The sequence below is a fragment of the Haemaphysalis longicornis genome, unplaced genomic scaffold (genome assembly GCF_048455015.1).
Source record: "Haemaphysalis longicornis isolate Haplotype H1 unplaced genomic scaffold, Haemaphysalis longicornis Haplotype H1 scaffold_8, whole genome shotgun sequence".
Taxonomy (NCBI): Eukaryota; Metazoa; Arthropoda; class Arachnida; order Ixodida; family Ixodidae; genus Haemaphysalis; species Haemaphysalis longicornis.
In genome coordinates, this window is record NW_027526445.1 from 171,518,582 (window position 1) to 171,539,594 (window position 21,013).

The following is a 21,013-nucleotide window of genomic DNA, read 5'->3' on the forward strand; positions in this document are numbered from 1 at the left end:
TTCGTAGTCGCTTATTCACACATCGACCAGTTTTGCCGATGTATACTTTGCCACAATCCAACGGTATCTGATACACAACACCTTCATTGCAATTTACGATAGGTTTAGCGTGCTTCTTACCGCATGTTTTGGGACGTTTCGGTGTAGGGTCGGTTCGGGCGCATAGCGGGTCAGGTTTAAGCGGTGCTGAAAACACGACTGGGACCTTATACCTCGTGGCAACCTTCTTAAGATTATGCGCGACTCTGTGCGCGTAAGGTATAACTTCAGGGGGTGTTTTTTTGTGCACAGGTGCTGAGCGAGCTTTTTTCAAGGCAGTTTTTGTTTTGCGAAGCGAAGCCTAAGTCACGCCAGTGAGCATTGAGTGCGGAAAGCATGCGGCTTCTAGTCTGGTCATCTGATGGCCAAAACGTTTTTCCATGGCATGCTCGCATGATTTGTAGAGAGCAGATTGGAGGCACAAGGCCGCTACAGCTCGCTTCAACGTCTTGGAGTGGGCAGAATAGTAAGGCAGCAGTTTCTTGGCGGTTCGGGGTGAATATTCCCAACGAACATGGTCAAAGAGTTAAGGTTAAGATTTAAAAACTCGAGACTACTGTAAAGGTGTAGCTCATGAGTAAAAGTTAAACCCTTCCCATCCCGATTAAAAATATCTAAAATTTTAGCCACAGTGTTGGGGTAGGTGGCTTTGTCTTGTTTATTCTATAGGACCAGAAAATCGTAAACGTACCTAAAAATCCCAAACGTACCTAAAAGCAAGAACTGCTTTGAAAAAAGCTCCTCAGAACCTTTGCACAAAAAAAAACACGCCCTGAAGTTATACCTTACGCACACCGAGTCGCGCATAGTCTAATGAAGGTCGCCATGAAGGATAAGGTCCCAGTCGTGCTCTCAGCACCGCTTAAACTTGGCACGCTATGCGCATGAACCGACCCTACACGGAAACATAATAAAAGATGCAATAAGAAGCACTCTAAACCTTTTGCAAATTGCAATTAAGGTGTTGTGTATCAGATACTGTTGGATTGTGGCAAAGCATACATCGGCCAAACTGGTCGATGTGTGAATGATCGACTACGAGAGCATGCCCTTTCCATGAAAAATGGTTGTGATCACACTTGCCGTCACTTTAGCTGTGTACCTGAATGTCACTGTGTACCCTAATTTGACAAAACAAAAATTTTGAAACGAATTCGGGACATAACGGCACGTGAAGTAGCGGAAGCCTTCTACATCAAGCGAAATGGAGATAACTACGTGAGCGTGCCATCGATGCTAATCTACGCAAAAGAATGTGCGTTCTTGGATAACTTTCTTCATGTTTGTTGCTATTTGCCCTCACCGGATGCCTGTTAAAAACAAATTTTTTAGCCCACGTGTGTGATTACGCCGAATTTATATTGCATGCCGTCTTTTCAATAAAAACCAGAGGCGAGTAAGCGCCCGTCCCGTCCTTTTCACAGTCCGTGTCATTCACTGCGATAAATCTTATTTCTGTATTTCCGAACAAAACAAGCTCGAAGATTTCGATAGGCTTGCTAATTGGTTTTGATTATTACTGAGAGTTATTCACGGGACAAATAAAACGATTACGTGACAACCTAATAGCTGCGGAGACAACGCTTGGATAGATAGTTCTAGGACCATGCCAACAAAGCAAGCTGGAAATAACAAAAAGCCCGGCGGGAGTCACTTCATGTCCAAGCTACTGACAAAAGAATTCAGGACAAATTGCTGAAATTTTTGAGTTTGGAGTCAATCGGCATCGCAGTGAAACTTGGTCAACCAAGTTCGGGACAAAAAATACTGGAATGGTTCGAGGAACAAATAACGATAGAGAATGGTCGCTACTCGGTAGGTCTTCCATGGAAAGAAAACGTGAACCTGGACGCAAAGAAATTGCAACCAAAAGGCTGTTACAGGTAACAAACAGTGATTCTCTCAGGAGATATGACGAGGCGATATCGCAATATGTCACCTCTGGTCTAGCCGAAACAGTTAAAGAGGAAGCAGGAGAAGCGAACTATCTGTCCTATTATATGCCTCACCACACAGTAATTCGGGAGGACCGAGCTGCAACAAAAGTTACTCGTTTTTGACGCGTCGTCAAGCTCGATAAAAGAGAAATCTTCTCAACGACAACTTAGAAGCAGGACCAAACTTCCACAAAGACGTATTATTCATGCTTTTCAACTACCTTAAAAAAAATAGGGCTATGTGGAGATGTGGAAAAGGCATTTTTGCAGATAAGCATAAACGAACACGACAGGGACTCTTTGCGATTTCTGTGGTCGAAACACGACGACCAGGGAAGACTTTCCGACGAAATACAAACATGGAGAATGACGAGGGTGACATTCCGAATGACACAAAGTACATTTCTATTGGCGGCCACAATCAAACATCATTTGAACGAAATTGATTCGGAATTTCCTGAAACAACAAGAAAGCTACACAGGGCAATTTATGTCGACGATGTAATACCTGGAGCGGCCACAATCGATGAAGCCGTCAAACTGTAAACCGAGACAAAAATAGTGTTTGAGAGAGCTTCAATGAACGTAAGAAAATGGACGTCAAACAACCAGCGAGTAAATGAAATGTTTGAAGAAAACGAAAAGAACGAGGGTGTGCACAGGCAACTCCGGCAAAAGGGGCATACGATGTTGCTAGGGATGATATGGAAACACCACTATGACGTTCTAGGTATCCCAGTAGAGAAATCCGTGTCAGACATAGCAATTCTCCAACTGACGAAAAGAGCAGTGCTGCAGGCCACTGCGAAAATATTTGATCCGCTCGGACTACTATCACCGTTCATCATACGGACAAAAATATGGTTCCACAGCATATTGAAATAGGGAATGACATGGGATGATGCCTTACCAGCCGAATAAAGTGAAATAAAGTGAAAAGTGGAAGAATTTCATCGAAGAGGCATCGCAGCTGAAGGACATCGAAAATTCCTAGGCGATAGGCTCAAAACGAAGAACTGAGAGAAGGATCGACGTTGCACGTTTACGCCGACGCAAGCCCGCTAGCATATGGGGCAGCAGCGTACATCGTGACATCATACAGTGATGAAACAAAGGAGACTACTCTGATGGTTGTGAAAAGTCGAGTAGGTCCGATCAAGGAACTTAAGTCGCCACGACTAGAACTGATGGCGCCAGTGCTGGCAGCAAGACTTGGCGACTACGCAGCAGAACACTACGTCTGAGATCTACGAAACACACAGTTTTGGAAAGATTCAATGATAGTATTGCACTGGATCAGAGGAACCAGCAAAACAAGAAAAATTCGTAGAAAACACAGTCGCTAAAATCAGGAAGAAAACGAGGATGGAGAGCTGGTCATTTGTACAAAGTGAAGGTAATCCAGCAGACCTGCTAACACGAGGAATCAAAGCACGTACTCTGTTGGAGTCCCAAATGTGGTGGAAAGGACCTAGCTGGGCGGCTTCTAAAGAGATCTACGAAAACAAAAACTCCACAGAAGACATCGAATTAAACGTTGGAGAACAAAGCGTAGAGTGCAACAACTGTACAGAAAAAAACGAAAAACCCGCATTGGCAATATCGAACATCGAAAAATATGGATCTCACTATCGCCTACTACGAACGAGGGCTTGGGTATTTCGATTCCTTAAGAACACTAAAATGGAACAGTTCAACGGACGATTGAAAGCACAAGAAATAACCCCAGCGTAAAATTAGTGGATTAGGAAAGCTCAACAAACATTTGCACAGCACAATTCTCACATCGCAAAGAAAGAAAACACGTTTCAAATACAAGGAGAAGAAGTATTTACTGGCGATGAGGGAATTTCAAGAAAGAAAGGACGCGTGCAATGCAGCAAGATTATAACCGATCACGTCACTGTACTTCCAAAACAGGGCTGTTTTACGGAACTGCTCGTAAATCAAGCTCTCCGCCAGATGATGCATGGCGGTGTACAAGAAACGCTGGCCGATCTACAAACAAGATTATAGATCTTGCAAGAACGTCAGAAGTTCAAAAGAGTAATAAGCAAACGCGTCGTTTGCAAAAGACACAATGCGAGAGCAGCCAGCCAAGTGACATCTCCATTACCACAAGACCATGTGACGCATTCTCTGCCATTCAAAGTAAGCGGAATGGACTTTACCGGACCATTCTACGCAGCAAACAAAGGCCAGTGCATTAAACAGTATGTAGTGATTTTCACCTGTACAGTATCAAGAGCGATTCATCTGGAAGTGGTAAACAGCATGTCAACGCTGAACTTCATACAAACCTTCCGCCGGTTCACAGCGCGACGAGGAATTCCTAGAATATTGTATTCAGACAACGCCAATACCTTCAAGAGGGCGGAGAAAGACATGAACAAAGTGCTCGAAACGATTCAACAGGAGAGCCTAAATAATTACTGCAGTGCAGCTCACGGAAGACCACCTGAAAACCGGTAGCGGAGTGTGCACCACGGTGGGGAGGAATTTATGAACGCCTTATAAGAAGCATTAGGGCCTCCATCAGAACAAATTATTGGTAGGCTGACAACCATAGAAGTAGAGCTGCGAACCATAGTGACAAAGGTGGAAGGAACGTTAAATAATCGACCCTTAACCTATATCTACAGCGTGCCTGGAGAGCCTATGCCAATTACGCCTGCGGACATCATCGAAGGACGACAGCAGCTCAATGATGAACAGCAGGTCATTCTCGGTGATATCGAATAGGCCTGGAGAAGCCAGTGTCAGATCACAAGGGCTTGGTGGATAACATGGCATCGAGAGTACCTGAAAGAAGTCAGAGCAACATTTCGTACAAAGGTGACGACTTGGAAAACCTTTGAAGAAGGAGACATCGTGCACCATGTGCCTCCCAGGAGCAGGCTCTGGTAAATCTGGTATCTTCTGAGGCGCAGCAACAAAGAGCTGGCACGGCGCTCAACAAAACGCGTTTACCCGCTCGAGGACTGCTTCAAGTAGGCGCGCCAGAGACCATCCTAGTGCATTTTGGCGGGCGGGAATCTGTTAAATATCACCATCAACGGCCCTGAAAAAGAAGGAGACCAGCTCATTGCAGCGCAAGCGCGTGATGGGTTCTGTCAGCCATTAAAGAAAGAATGCCAACGGTTCCCCGGCGTCTCTCGTGTTTACGTACAGTCTTGTGCTGTATGAACAACAAAATGAACGCTGAAAAGTTTTCGAGTGAGCGCGTGGCGAGAAAACACCGTTACAATGACTATGGCGCGACGCTCTAGGAAGGGGTGGGATTAACTGATTGTTTCGCTGCAAGGAATAAAAGAACCCGCGATAACGAGACAGGCGTTCTATTAGTCGACGGAAGGTGAGAGGAGAAAGGCAATGTTGGGATTTTACTGCCGAAACGCTTGAGAGATCCGAATAGTCTGAAAGGATGAATCTGGCTGCACGGTTTTTACGCGATTCACGGGCGTTACAAAGGTTGGCTCGCGGTGGGTCCTAGATGATGTTGCCGAAGGCAAGTTTTGAAATGGTGAGCGTTAAGTATGCAAGAATTTTATTGAAGGATGGTGCATGGAAAGTTTGCGCCGTAAATACCCCAACGCACGATTTGAAGCGTTAGTAACCAGACTGATAAGGTTGAACCAGGTTAAATCGTTACTAACGTGGTTGCCTAAGTACTTGGCGAACGTGGAGGAAGGTGCAGCTGTGTTGTTTTGGTAATACGTCTGGGGTGCGTAATTAAGACTACAGCGACAAAACGTCGAAGGTGTTTTAAGGACGTTAAGTGACAAGAGTCCTTTCTTTCACCACTCTTCAGCAGGGAGGAGATCGTTTTAAAGGATAGTTTCTTCTGAGGAGACCACTTTTGGCCGGAAGAAAACACATTCATCCTCACAGAGACGGATACTGGAAAAAACAACGTGGGAAAGTCTTTAATATGAACTAAAAAATGAAGGGGCACCCCGCGCGGTACATAGGCGGCACCCGAAAGAACCAGTGAAAGGCAGAACAAGTGAGTTCGCGTAAGCAAACTGTGGACGATGTAAAAGAAAACTTTAATTTCAATTTAACGTAGACGGATCTAACGTGAGGCGACATGTCTGAAGTATTTTTTTTTTGAAAAATGGGGGACTTAATCAGAGGCTTTCTTGAATTTAAAAAAAAAGGGCGTGGATTCGAATGTTGTCGTCAAGATGCGAATGCAGGTCGTGAAGGAATCGAGCAAGTTGAGTGCCGGAAGAATGCCCTGTGTGGAAAGTATGTTGGTTATGAATAACAACGGACAAAAATTGTCAAAAGCATAGGTATCGCCTGCGATAATAGATACATGTCGTTGATTATCTCCTATCATGCGAGTGACGTCTTTGCAAGAATGGTGTTACTCGCAATGCCTCAAGCGAAATTGTCTGCCGCGATCAGGATAAATGAAACGCGGGCCCATGCAAAGTCACGTTCAAATGTTTTGCGTGCGGGCCACAACTGAAGCGTATGCTCCGGCTGCAGACAAATACAGGCGATGTGGAACCGGCCGAAGCCATATCCGGCGAACCGCTTAATAGAAGGGTTATTGATTTATATAGTGTTTACGCGCCGACACAACTCAGGCAGTGACTCGCGCTGTAGTGGAGGGCTCCGGAATAATTTTGATCACCTGGGGATCTTTAACGTGCGCCCAACCTAATGGAAGAAAGAAAACATATTTACAGTAATCTTATTGCGCACATACGGGTAGACTGTCGACTGGTGCTGGTCGCTTGTGTGGTCGCTACCAATGTTTCCGTTAAAGGTGGCCGTCCCGTAAAACCCAAGCGCACAAACTTCCTCCTCAGCAATCATTCAGGAGAAAGCCATCTAGAAAACGTCGCCAAGGGGGTTTGGCGCCAGAGGTCCGCCCACCCAATGCATAGAACTTGGAGAGACGAAAGCGAGCTCCAATTTCCTCGTCCGCAAAAGGAAAAAGTGATGTCGGGATAGATACATGCCTGCTGTGGCGACTGTGAGCAACAAACTCGCCGCAGCAGCCACCACCACGAGCGTCACAAGTTTAACTGGGCGTGCAATATCAATCCCGAGTTTCCTCAGAAATCTCGTGTCACTCAAACACACCCAGCACATTGGTGGCCGCTGCGTAGCGACCGAAGCCCCACCCAACCGAAGCGTCCACTTCGCCGGGGGGTAGCGTCGCCGTCACGAAATCACTTGCATTTGATGTTCCAATGCAGAGCTTAGCAGCAAAAAATCAACAAACATTATCCCCAGGCCAACTTCTGTCAAATGCTGCCACAGTAGCCCGAGTTGTTCGGTCCGAACGGCATGAGCGGCCAGCACGAAAAGATTTTCCTTCAGTAGCCGTCTTCATACCAGGTGAAAACGCAATCGACAACTGATGCTACCATTTCAGAGTCTAATACGCACTTGTCAATGTTCAAACACTAACAGGGCACGCTAAAGTAGGGCGAGGTCTGGTACGACGCTCGCCGTCCGCTAGTAAAGAAAGACGGTCACGTTTGACATCCGGGAGCATGGCACGTTTCTTTAGCAACGGTTAACTCCCTCGCGTCTTTGGTTTGCGCCTGCACTGAGCTGCACTAAAACCACCCTCAATCCACGTAGCTAGCACAATTCAGTGGAACAACAGAACATCGATAAAATCGGACCCGCCCCGCGCCGCTTTTACACAGCAGAGCTTTGAAAGATGGCTGGGGCTAGGCCGCAGTTTTGAAAGAGAAACAGCGGGATTTCCTACGTTACGCAATGGAGTGCATATTGCAACTCGACGCGGCAAGCCGATGTTTACACAAGCCATGCCTTATCAATGTCAGCGGCCTGAGGCGGGTGCGCTGATGATGTCACGCGTGCTCCGCGCGATCGCGCCGGGGTCACTGGAGGTTTATCGGGTGCTCTATCACCACTTTGTTAGGAGACTAGGAAGCGAGCTATATCGGGCCTTAGGGAATAGGGCTCCTAGTTTATATTTGGCATTGTGGGGCGTAGAATCAGGCTTGAAATAAATATAGCCAAACAAAACATTGGCGCAGCTTCCACAAGTGGTGCGGCGCCGGAAAAACTGCAGAATTGGAAGCCCCTCTCCCTTGATGGGAAACACGGCTGGTGCATTAGCAGCAGCAGCAGTAGCCCAATCCAGGGCAGTGGCGTCTCCCATCCACACACAACCGGAAATGTCCAACGCCGCACGAATAATTGTCCTTCCCCTTTTTCTGGATCCGTCTCTCGTGGTTTAATCTGTCACCCTGGTAGTCCAGCGATTTCCATTTCGCCTAATTACGTGGCCTGCCCAAGTCCTCTTATTTTATTTGAACTATACCTTCTACTCAAGTTTGTTCGCTGATGCAGGAAGCTGGTTTCCTTTCTTTGAGTGTTACTGCAGTCATTATCCTTTCCATGGCTCGCTCAGCCAACCAAAGTGTGCGTTCCAGTTGTTGAGCAGGTCGCGGTATTTTCGCTCCATACGTCATGACCTCACATTTGACTCAGAACTTGACGCTGGACATTAAATACCTTGATCATTTATTCAGGAGGCTTTCACATCTTTGACAAACTGGCTTGCTTTAGTACAAGCTAGAAACCGCGGCCAAGACCATAGCTAATACCCGCGCTACGAACCGAAAGAAATGCTGTGCGTACGGTAGACAATGACAGCTCAATCGGATAGGCACCGGATTTATAACGCGAGGGCACAGGTTCGAATTGGACATTAGAAAGCGTTGTGTTTTCTTTCCATTTCGCTTCACATGTTATTGTACCCGGCCCAGGCTGGCACCGGGCACGGGCTCGAAGTCGGGATACCACGCCGGGCCCGACCTTGACGCCATGGGCCCGGGCCGGACACGGCCTTTCGTTCCTGGGCTGGGCCAGTGATAGTTTTTGACGTGATGTGTAGAAAAGGGCATTAAAGATATGTTGTGTGTTTATTTTGCTTCATTCTTGATGTTAGTTGTACGCATTGTTTTAAAAATGTGTTTTGCCAAGGGTGGTACTAGGTATACAATAATTTTAGCATTCGATGTACTGCAACATTATGTTATATTTCTTTGTATAAAAAACCAAAGATAGATTATGAAGAATTCTTCACCTGGAAACGATTCAAACTAGGTGGAGCTCTGCATCTATGTCTATGTACATGTGTGTGTTAGATGCCGCATCCATCGAAATGCGGCTACCGTGGCCGGGAATCGATTTCGCCTGCTAGAGAAACACCACCGCCGAGAAAGCACTGCAGGTAAAACTTTTCAATGGACGTATTTAATACTGAATTGAAAGTCGGAGCTAAAGATTTCAGCAATACCACTTTGTGGCCAAAACAGCCACGTTAAAATGCCAAGAATCTGTTCATCAAAAGTTATGGTGACTCTCATGTTAGAATACGAGGTATTGTTATGGGTAGCAGCTGTAGACGGTGTAAGCTTACGTACGTGTACATCTTAACCCTTGTGTTTTGCATTTCAGTTCATAAGCTGCTCTACACTGTGTAAAGACAAGATGCTGAGTTTGACTGCCGGCTATGATGGCAAACAAATATGATGAATATGATGGTTGGTGTTTCATGGCGCAAGGCCAGCGAGGGCAAAGAGCGCCAGAAAAGAAGTTATATAATGAAGCGAAGTGATTACCATAAAAAGGTAGGTATAGAAACATGTAAATCGGACATTGTAAAATCAATAAAAGGTAATGGTGATGGCTGGTGTATAGGGCCAGATTTGATTATGCGTGATATGAGATAAGGTTTAAAAACTTAACATCTGACAAATAATCAAACACACGTTTCATAGAAACACTGGCATCGTCACCTAGAAACAGCGATGGGTGTAGTGGGATATGTTGTCTGTAGAGTTCTCTGAAGTGTTTGTGTCGTGTTGTGTGAAGTGCCTTGCATGTTATTAGTATGTGGACTACGGATAGGCCCTCCCCGCACCTGCTACACAGGGGTCTTGGAGATCCGTGAGCAGGTGGGAATGTGTTGCATGCGTGTGGCCTATCCGTAATCGAGCCAGGGTAACTTCGTTGTGTCTGTTGTGAGTATCAGTGGTGTATGCTCCCAAGAGTGGCTTTATAATGTGTAGTTTGTTGTCAGTCTGTTGATTCCAGTGCGCTTGCCATGTTGTGCGAAGGTGTTGTCTGATGTGCGATTTCAGGTCGGTGTAGGGTATTGTTGTTATGTCAACTGTCGTTGTAAGGGCAGCAGCGGCCGCCATTCAGTCTGCGGTCTCATTACCTGGAATTCCAGAGTGCCCTGGCACCCAGCACACGGTCACCTCAAGGTTTAGCGCATGCACAGACATAATAATACTAATGAGAGCATTGACCACATGGTTTTTAGACTTCTGTGAGGATAATGTACGCACAACACTTAAAGAATCAGTATAAATTACAGATTTCGGAATTCGACTTAGAACAATATGTTTAACTACAAGAAGTATGCCATAGGCCTCTGCCGTAAAGATACTTGTATTTCTATTCATAGTTCTACAGACATTAAAGGTACCACCACCATGCGCAGCACAGGAAACAGTTGTGGCAGTTTTTGAAGCATCTGTGTAAAATTCAGCACACTTGTATTTGTGCTGCAGGGACAAGAAATGTTGCACAATCGCGCTTCTAGGCACTCTGTTTTTCTCGACACTTGTAAAAGATACATCACATGATATCGGGCGAAGCTGCCACAGTACTAGAAGTTCAGTAGCGGAGGTTTTGATGGTGTCTGAGAACATGACATCAAGTTGTGACGCTTCTTCTCTTACCCTGAAAGCGAAGGGAGCAGAGACTGATGGGCGATTAGTAAGAAGTTGAGATATGGATGTATCATAAAAAACTGACGTAAAAGGATGGTGAGGCATTGATGAGATTTTAAAAGCATAAAGCAGATCTGTGTAGGCTCGCTGGCGTTCTAGGCTCCATTTGTTGCACTCTACATACAGACTTTCGACTGGACTAGTCCGAAAGGCACCACACGACAAGCGGAGCCCTAGATGAAGCACAGGGTCCAGCATTCTGAGGGATGTTTTAGTGGCTGACCCATATACTACGCTACCATAGTCCAGTCGTGAGCCTATCAAGCTGGTAAAAACACGTAAAAGAAGTTGTTTGTCAGCACCAAAAGAAATGTGCGACAGAACCTTCAGGATATTTATTGTTTTCAAGCATTTATGTTTTAGTTGTTTTATGTGTGGGGTAAACGTGAGATTTTCGTCAAACATTATACCTAAAAACTTGTGTTCTTTCTTGACAGGAATCGAGACACCATTGAGATGAATGTCTGGATCGGGCCGGATGCCACGCCTCTTGGAAAACAAGACACAAGTGCACTTCCCTGGATTAAATTTAAAACCGTTGCTGTCTGCCCAACCAGCTAGCTTGTTAACACCAAGCTGGACTTGGCGCTCGCAGACAGACAGGTTACAAGACTTAAAGGATAATTGTACGTCGTCTACATAAACGGAGCAGGAAATCGACGGTGGCAATGCCTTCCTGAGGGAATTCATTTTTACAGTAAAAAGGGTGAAACTTAAAACTCCACCTTGTGGCACTCCATTTTCCTGCACATGCACCCCAGAGAGTGCAGTTCCAAGTCGTACGCGAAACGTCCTTTCGGACAGGTAACTAGAAAGCGTGTTCATCATGTTACCGGTTATGCCAAAGGACTTCAGGTCGATGAGGATACCATACCTCCAAGCAGTATCATACGCCTTTTCTAGATCAAAGAATACTGTCGTACAGTACTGCTTATGGAGGAAAGCATCTTTTATATACGCCTCTAATGCAACGAGTTGGTCGTTGGTAGATCGCCCCGCCCTGAAGCCTGCCTGGCAACTCTCGAGAAGACCATTGTACTCCAAGAAGTACACGAGTCTCCTGTTTATCATCTTCTCAAAGAGCTTACACAGGCAGCTTGTCAGGGCAATGGGACGATAACTGGTAGGAGAGGAAGGGTCCTTTCCTTCCTTCAGGAAAGCCACTACTATGGCCTCCCTCCAAGAGCGAGGAATGTGCCCCGAAAGCCATATGTTGTTGTATAGATGTAGGAGTGTTTCAAGAGTGTCTGGGTGTAGGTGCTGTATCATGGTGTATGTGATTTTGTCTGCACCTGGAGCTGAAGGCTTACATGTGCTCAGAGCAACCTTCAGCTCATGAATTGAAAAAGGAGAATTGTAAGAAGTGTGCGACTTGTTATCACGCAGGGACTTCTTTTCTACAGATGTTTTGTGTTTCATGAAAGTGTTTGTGTAGTGTGCTGAACTGGACACGTGTTCGAAGTGTTGTGCAAGTGTGTTAGCCTGGTCTTCCAGTGTGTCCCTTGTTGTACTAACCAGGGGCAGGCTGTGTGTCTGTTGTCCTTTTAGTTTTCGTATTCGTGTCCAGACTTTGTGTGTGTCAGTGTATGAGTTGATGGAAGTGAGGAAGGTGCGCCAACTCTCCCTTTTCGCCTCAGGACGCACTCGCTTTCCAAAAGCCTTTGCCCGTTTAAAAGCAATGAGGTTATGTGACGTGGGGTACTGGCGAAGGACACCCCACGCCTTGTGCTGGGCCTCTCGCGCCCGCCTGCAGTCCTCGTTCCACCAGGGCCTCCTTGGGGTGCGGGACCCACTGGAGGCCTGGGGAATGGACTTTTCGGCGGCGTCGAGGATGTGTGCCGTGACGAGTTGGGCGGCTTCCTCCACGTGTAGGTGTTTTATGATTGTGTGGTGTAGTTGAGATGTTTGTGTGAATGTGCTCCAGTTTGCTTTTGATTCATTAAACCTTTTATGGGAAGATCGACTGCTCGGGCCTATACCTATATACGTTAATGAAGTGGGGAAATGGTCACTACCATATGGGTCCGTGCCCACACCCCACTCAAGACATGGAGAGAGAACTGCGGAACCAATAGCCAAGTCAAGATGAGAGTATGTATTGTGTCCTAAGTTATGGTATGTAGGCTGTTTTTTGTTGAAAAGGCATGCTCCGGAGGATGTAAGAAACTTCTCTAACAGGCGACCTCGGGCATCCGTTCTGGAGGAGCCCCAAAGAGAGTTGTGCGCGTTAAGGTCGCCTGTTAGTATGTATGGTGCGGGCAGCTGGTCAACCAGCGCCTCGAAATCAGAGCTCAGAAGTGCAAAATCAGGAGAGATGTAAATGGAGAATACTGTTATCAACCTATTAAATATTATCGTACGGATTGATACAGCCTCGAGGACAGTGTTCAGAGTGACAGGGTGGCAGGCTAAGGATTTGCGGGCGACAATTGCCACACCTCCTGAAGAGTGTGTGCAGCGAACCCTGTCCTTTCTGAATACCATGTAACTATTTAAGAAATTTGTCTGTTTAGAATGGAGGTGGGTTTCCTGGAGACACATGATACTTGGCTGACTGGCATGCAGAATCTCATACACATCGTCAAGATTTTTAAGGCGGCCTCTGCAGTTCCATTGGATGATATTTTTTGTTCCAAATATTTAAATTTAAGAATGACTGGAGTGTGTGTGTTCGTGTGTGTTCATGTGTCGTCTTTCGGGGCCGTTACTCTTGGATTAGGCTTTTTAGGCCTTTCTACTGGCTTGGCCGATGGAGGCCGCTCCTTGCGCTGCGTTGCAGGCAGGAACGGCCCGACGTCCATCTCGTCGTCGGATGTCCGAGGGGTGCCCGACGGACCGGGCCCCCGGACTTGGCCCCCCTTCGGGAGCCCTTCGCTTGAGCCGCCACTGCCGCGGGAGTCGGGAACGCCAAAAGTGGCACGGGCGGTGCGGTGGCGGTGGGAGCCGGTGCGGGGCCCGTGGTGTCCATCACCTCGGTACCCTCCAACGCACTGGAGGATGGGGAGACAGAGGCGGGAGCGGCACCGGTCCCGACGGAAGACGTGGCCACCACAACCGCTGCTGCCTCAGCAAGCGGCGTGGTGGCGGTTTGGGCTGCCAGAGGCAACCCAGGGGGGGGGGGGGCGGAGCAGGGACCAGGTCAGACTCGCTGAACTGGGTCCCTGTGGAAACCAGACGCCGCTCCGCCCCCCGGCGAGCTGCGTCGGCGTACCTCCCCAGAGGGAAAGAGGCGAACCTCTTTCTCACCTCTGGAAAGGTGATGTTCTCAGTGACCTTAATGTTTATGATCTTTTTTTCTAGTTGGAATTTTTCGCACTTGCGGGAGTATGCTGCATGCGGCCCCCCGCAGTTTACACAAGTGAGGGTTTCGGATGCGCAGTTCTCGCTCGGATGATCGTGCGCCGCGCATTTTGCACACGTCGTTCGGCCACGGCAAGAGTTCGTACCGTGCCCGAACCGCTGGCACTTAAAACAGCGCCGCGGGTTCGGGATGTACGGACGGATGGAGCAACGGATAAAACCTGCATTTATGTGTTGTGGGAGTACTGCGCGGTCAAAGGTCAAGATGATGTGCTTGGTGGGAATCTCCTTGTCGTCTCTGCGGATAGTGATGCGTCTCACGGCAGTGACGCCCTGATCCTTCAAGCCGGCAAGGAGATCCGCATCCGTTTCGTTCAAGAGATCTGTCTCTGATATCACACCCTGCGAGCTGTTGAGGCTCCAATGGGGTGTGACCCTGATGTCGAGATCAGCCAGTCTAGTGTGAGCTAGAAGCTTTGCAGACTGGTGCTTGTCATTTATTTCGATTAGGAGTTCACCAGATCTTTGTTTTTTGCACTTATACGATTTTCCTATTATGGCTTCAAGATACTTGGCGATCAAGAAGACTGACTGAGATGCAAGAGGGTGGGTTGGATTGAGCGATTCCATCACAAGAAATCGAGAAAAATTATCTGGTTCAGGAAATGTCAAAGATGGCAATGGGGGAAACGATACCTCGTGCGGCCCCTTTTAGGGGGCCGATCACGGTTGGGGGGGGGGGGGGTTAGACAATACCATAAAGCATAGTATAAAAGCAGGGAGACGGGGGTACTTTCTCCTTTGACCTTACCCTGGTAGTCAAAGAGGTCCCGGAGCTCCCTGCCTGGTAGACAGGCAGGGAGCCCATCGGCCGGAGCTTGACCAAGGCTCCGACGGCCACCGTTTACGGCTTCTGCCCTTCACCTTTAAACACCTCGCCACGGTTGGACACGGCTTATGTTGGGAGCTCGGGGTCCGCGGTGTCGCTACTCACCGTCACCATGAATACTCAAGGTGCCCCGTGCGGGGGGCAAACAAATATGACAAATCAACTTTATTCCACTGGTTAAGGCCGGGGCTGGGCACACCAACCGATGCCCTCCCTGGGCTTAAAAATAAATGACCAGGGCAGGGCCGTGCCCGCGCAAGGAATTATCGGCCTGAGTCGGTATAAGAGATTCATACAGGGGGCTAGGCCTGAGTTCAGGCCGTAACATTATGCCCGTGAAGTGCAGAGTTCGATTTTCACGGCCTTCCTCGGACATTTCTGGGACATATTTTTCTTGCCGCTTCAGAGATTTTTGGAACGACGGAGGGATCTGTGCCGGCCTAAACAGCTGTACTGTAAAATACTGATAACATAATACCATGACTCGAAAATGAGTGTCGCAACCATGGATAGTTAAATATTTAGGTACATAAAAAGAGGTATATTTCAAAGGGACTTCAATGAAACCAAATTCAGGAGAAAGAGAAAACCACATTGGTTTTTGTGAATTTGGCGACAACGGAGAACATACAGAATTAGTTGTCATTCAATACCTTCTCGGTCAACATCATCAAAACTACGTTTACCCAAGCTATAAAAACGAGTAGGAATGGTTTAAAAAGAGATAACCGCAAAAGAAGAGAGTACCAAAGGAACACGGCGAAGTGTAGCCTCTACCATTTTTGCCGGTATCTTCCTGTAGTTGCTTTTCGCAGGGCAACGTGATACGCTGCGCGTGCTCATTATTCGTACTTCAAACCGAAGTCTCTGTACCTCTTGCCAGTTCTTTGGGAAGCAATGAGTTGTTGAGTGGAAGCCAAAAATTGTCATTTGCAGCGACTTTGAGCCCATGAGCTTCTCAACTCAAGGTGTTTACTGTGTAGACATAGGTGGCAGGATCGTAGCCACTAAGCGCTAGAAGTGCGTTTTTCAACCAATTTTTTCTTGTATACCCATTTGCCCTACAATCATTCGGCTCGTGATTTTTCTCGCTAATCTCGGTCCTACGGCAATTACCTGTAACATTGTTATGTAGGCGGCTTTCTTCCGGGCATGCATTGTAATAATTTGGTGTGACGCCTATCATTTCCTCTCCAAGTGCTGTTACTACGCACGTGTCAACATAAACGCAGAATGTTTATACTGTGACGTATAAATATAAACTTCAAGACGCGCGATTACTTCCCAGACTGCTGCTTAGAGCTCTTGTCAACACAGAACGAGCTTCAAATTCTTAGCGAACAATTTGGTTTACCTGAGTATGGCACTAGTACCGACAATACTTCAAAAGTTGTTTACAGCACCCCGAGGTTATTTACATATGAAACAGCGCTGCTGCCTTCTTGACTCTATTTATGTAACCAAAAAGCAGCAAACCTGCGTCACTTACACAGTAAGCGCATTACCCCCGCCTGTTTGTTGCAGGACAAAAACTCACCATTGCTCACTGTGCATTCCTTAAAATTTACCACTTGTAATAAATGCCAAATATGATTGTGTAAACGGCGTTGTAATCATTATGGGCGATATTGTGTGTATGTGTGAGGCATCTTGTTAATAACTAATAAAGGCTCAAACTCGTTCGAAAGGTACAGTCCCCAGACTGATAAGGTTGAACAAGGTTAAATCGTGACTAACGTGGTTGCCTTAGTACTTGGCGGAGGTGGAGCAAGGTGCAGCGGTGTTGTTTCGGTAATACTTTTGGGGTGCGTAATTACGACGATTGTGACAAAAGGTCGTAGGTGTTTTAATGACGTTAAGTGACGCGACTCATTTCTAGCACCATTAAGCGTCTTGAGCCGGAAGGAGATCGTTTTGAAGGGCAGGTTCGTCTGAGGAGACCCATATTTGCCTGTAGAAAACACATTTACCCACAAAGAGACGGATACTGGAAGAAACAACGTGGGAAGGCCATTAGTATAAATTAAGGAATGAAGGAGCACCTAGCGCGGTTCTTAAAGGCACGCGAAAGAACCGGGGAAAAAGAGGACAAGTGCGTTCGCGTAAACAAACTGTAGACGATGTGATAGAAAACTTGAAATTCGGTTGAATATAGACGAATAGAACTTGAGGCGACATGTCTAAGTACTTTTCGAAAATGGGGGACTTTATCAGAGGCTTTCACAAAATATAAAAAAGGGCGTAGATTCGAATGTTCTGGTCAAGATGCGAATGCAGGTCGTGAAGAACTAGAGCACGTTGAGTGTCGGAAGAATGCCTGTGCGGGAACCACGTTGGTTATGAATAAAAATTGACAAAACACGTTCAAAAGCATAGGTATCGCCTCCGATAATAGATACATGCCGTTGATTGTCTCCTATCCTCCCAATACGTTTTTGCAAGAATGGTGTTACACGCAATGCCTCAAGCGAAATTGTCTGCCGCGCTGAGGATGACCGAAACGCGGGGTCATGCAAGGCCACGTTCAAATGCTTCACGAGCACGCGACAACTGAAGCGTACGCTCCAGCTGCAGACAAATACAGGCGATGTGGAACCTGCGGAAGCCATGTCCGGCGAACCACCAAGAACAAGGTTAATTTATTGATCATAGAGTTTAACACGCCGACACAACGCAGGCGGTTACTCTCGCTGCAGTGGACGGCTCCAGATTAATTTTGATCACCTGGGGATCTTTAACGTGCCTTAACCTAAAGGAAGGCAGAAAAAATGCCTGCAGTAATCTAATTACGACTGTCGACTAGTGCTGGTCGCTGGTGTGGTCGCTACCAACGTTTCCCTTGAAGATGGCCGTTCCGTGAACTGAAGCGCACACAACACTTCCTCCTCAGCAATCATTGAGAGAAAGCCGCGTTAAAGTCGTCACAAAAGGGGTTGGGCGCCAGATGTCTTCCCAGCCAATGCATAGAACTTCGAGAGACGAAAGCGTACTCCAAATTCCTCGTCCGCAAAGGGAAACAGCGATGTCGGGATAGATATATGCCTGCTGTGGCGACCGTGAGCAACGAACCACGCCGCAGCAGCCACCACCACGAGCGTCACAAGTTTAACTGGGTGTGCAATATCTATCCCGCGTTTTCTCCGAGTTCTCGTGTCACTCAAACACACCCAGTCCATGCGTGGCCGCTGCGTAGCGACCGAAGCGGCACCCAACCGAAGCGTCCACTTCGCCGGTGGGGTAGCGTCGCCGTCACGAAGTCACTTGCATTTAATGTTGCAGTGCAAAGCGTAGCAGCAAGCAATAAACCAACAACATCCCCAGGCCAACGGCAGCCAAATGCTGCCACAGTAAACCGAGGTGTTCGGTCCGAACGACCGGAGCGGCTAGGGTGAAAAGATTTTCCCACAGTAGTCGTCTTCATACACAGTAAAAACGTAATCGACAATAGTTGCTACCATTTTAGCGTCTAATACGCACTTGTCGATGTTCAAACACTAACAGGGAACGCTAAAGTAGGGCGATGTCTGGCTCGACGCTCGCCGTCTGCACGGAAGAAAGACGGTCACGTTTGACAGCCGGGAGCACGGCACGTTTCTTTTGCTACGGTTAACTCCCTCGCGTCCTTGGTTTGCGCTTACACTGAGCTGCACTAAAACCACACTCAAACCACATAGCTAGTACAATTTAGTGGAAGAACAGAACATCGATAAAATAGGCATCGCCCCGCGCCGCTTTTAAAGAGCAGAGCTTTGAAAGAAGGCTGGGGCTAGGTTTGAGTTTTTAAAGAAAAAAAGCGGGGTTTTCTACGTTACGCAATGGAGTGCATATTGCAACTCGACGCGGCAAGCCGATCTTTGCACAAGCCATGCTTTATCAATGTCAGCGGCCTGAAGCGGGTGCGCTGATGATGTCACGCGCGCTCCTTGCGATGGCTCCAGGGTCGCTGCAGGTTTATCGGATGCTCTATCACCACTTTGTTAGGAGACAAGGAAGCGAGCTATATGAGGCCTTCTAGAATAGCGCTCCTAGTTTTTATTTGGGATTGTGGGGCGTAGAATCAGGCTTGAAATAAATATAGCCAAACAAAACATTGGCGCCGTTTCCACTAGTGGTGCAAGGCTGGAAAAACGGCAGACTTGGAAGCCCCTCTCCCTTGATAGGAAACCCGGCTGATGCATTAGCAGCAGCAGCATTAAACCACTGCAGGACGATGGCGTCTCCCATCCACATCCAACCGCAAATGTCCGACGCCGCTCGAATAATTGTCCTTCCCCTTTTTCTGGATCCGCCTCTCTGGGTTCGATCTTTCACCCTCGTACTCCAGTTGTTGTCATTTCCCTTAATTACATGGGCAGCCTCAGCGCATTTTTTCTTTATTTGAACTTTGATATCTTCTGCTCAAATTTGTTCGCTGACGCAGGAGCTCTTTTCCTGTCTCTAAGTGTTACTGCAATCATCATCGTTTCCATGGCTCACTCAGCCAACCAAAGTCTGCGTCCCAGTTGTTCAGCAAGTCGCCAAGATTTCGTCCGTACGTAATGACCTCGCATTTGTTTCAGAACTTGACGCTGAACATTTTCTAAAAATTAAAGGCCCGGATCATTTCGTCAGCAGGCGTTCACATCTCTGACAAACTGGCCCGCTTTATTAGGAGCTGGAACCCGCGGCCAAGTTCATATGCAACGCCCGCACTACGAGCCGAAAGGAAATGCTGTGCGTCCGGAACTCGATTGCAGCTCATTCGGAAAGACACCGGATTTATTACGCGAGAGCACAGGTCCCAATTGGACATTAAGCAGCGTTGTTTTAAATACGATAGTCTTTCATGGGCTACCTAAACCCAGAAATTTTTGTCGGTCTGTATGTCTGTCTATCTGTCCATCTGTCTGTCTGTGACTCGATTCAGCCACCCGGCCAAAGTAAAATGAATAGTGCGCCATAGTCTTATATACTCACAATCAAATGTAAACGTCTCATCGCGGTTTATATATTCATACTTGTCAACTTTGTTGAACAAGAAGAAGACATTACGCAAATATAAGACAGGGAATTAATGCACAAAGGATATTTACCGTGTTCCGTAATTGAAAAATTCATGAATGCTTGGTTTTTCGATAGGAAATGATATTCTACATCTACTGCAGGAAACCGCCGCCTGCTGTTGGCCGCACCACCTCCTGGCGGCATATGAGAAATCACGCGGCAACAGCAACGAAAGGTTCCACTAGCTAGGTTCCACGTTCTGCTTGGAACGCATGTGGAGCACGACAACGCGGTTCTATCACGACAACGCGGTTCTATAAACCTTGAAGTCAGCCGCCTCGATTCATGCGCGTCTCCGCCGTACTGCAGCGCTGGCATCGAGGAACCCGGCCTGTAGCAGTGGAACGTGGTATATTCAAATCGGCTTAAGCAAACCTTTAGCTGTTTACCTTTTCATGAGCGTGACGGACGAAGAACAGCATGAGAGGTGAGCGGGAAAGCAATGGGGGGCATTTCCTTGGAAATGTCTGCAAAGAGTATGGTCGTTTGATGACGTTTGCAACGAAAGGAGCAGATACGCGGCCAATTTTTCCTTTCCATTTCGCATCACATGTTATTGACCCCTGCCCAGGCTCGCGCCGGGCAGGGGCTCGACGTCGGGGTACCAGGCCGGGCTCTACCTCGATGCCGCGGGCAGGGCCGTACACGGAATTTTTAAGTGCGAATGCACTTCTTAAGCGACCCTGAATCACGCGTCCGCCGCCATCCGTCCGTCCGCACCACATACCCACTTAGGGCGATTGGCCAAGAAGAGTTCCTAATTTCTTTAGCACATACCCACTTAGGGCGATTGGCCAAGTAATCTGAATCACGCGTCCACCGCCGTCCGTCCGTCCGCACCACATACCCACTTAGGGCGATTGGCCAAGAAGAGTTCCTAATTTCTTTAGCACATACCCACTTAGGGCGATTGGCCAAGAATCGGGCGTGAGAAGGGCTAATGCACCCGCTTAAATGAGTACTGACACGAAATTTCAAAGCTGAGATCCGCTCTAGCAATC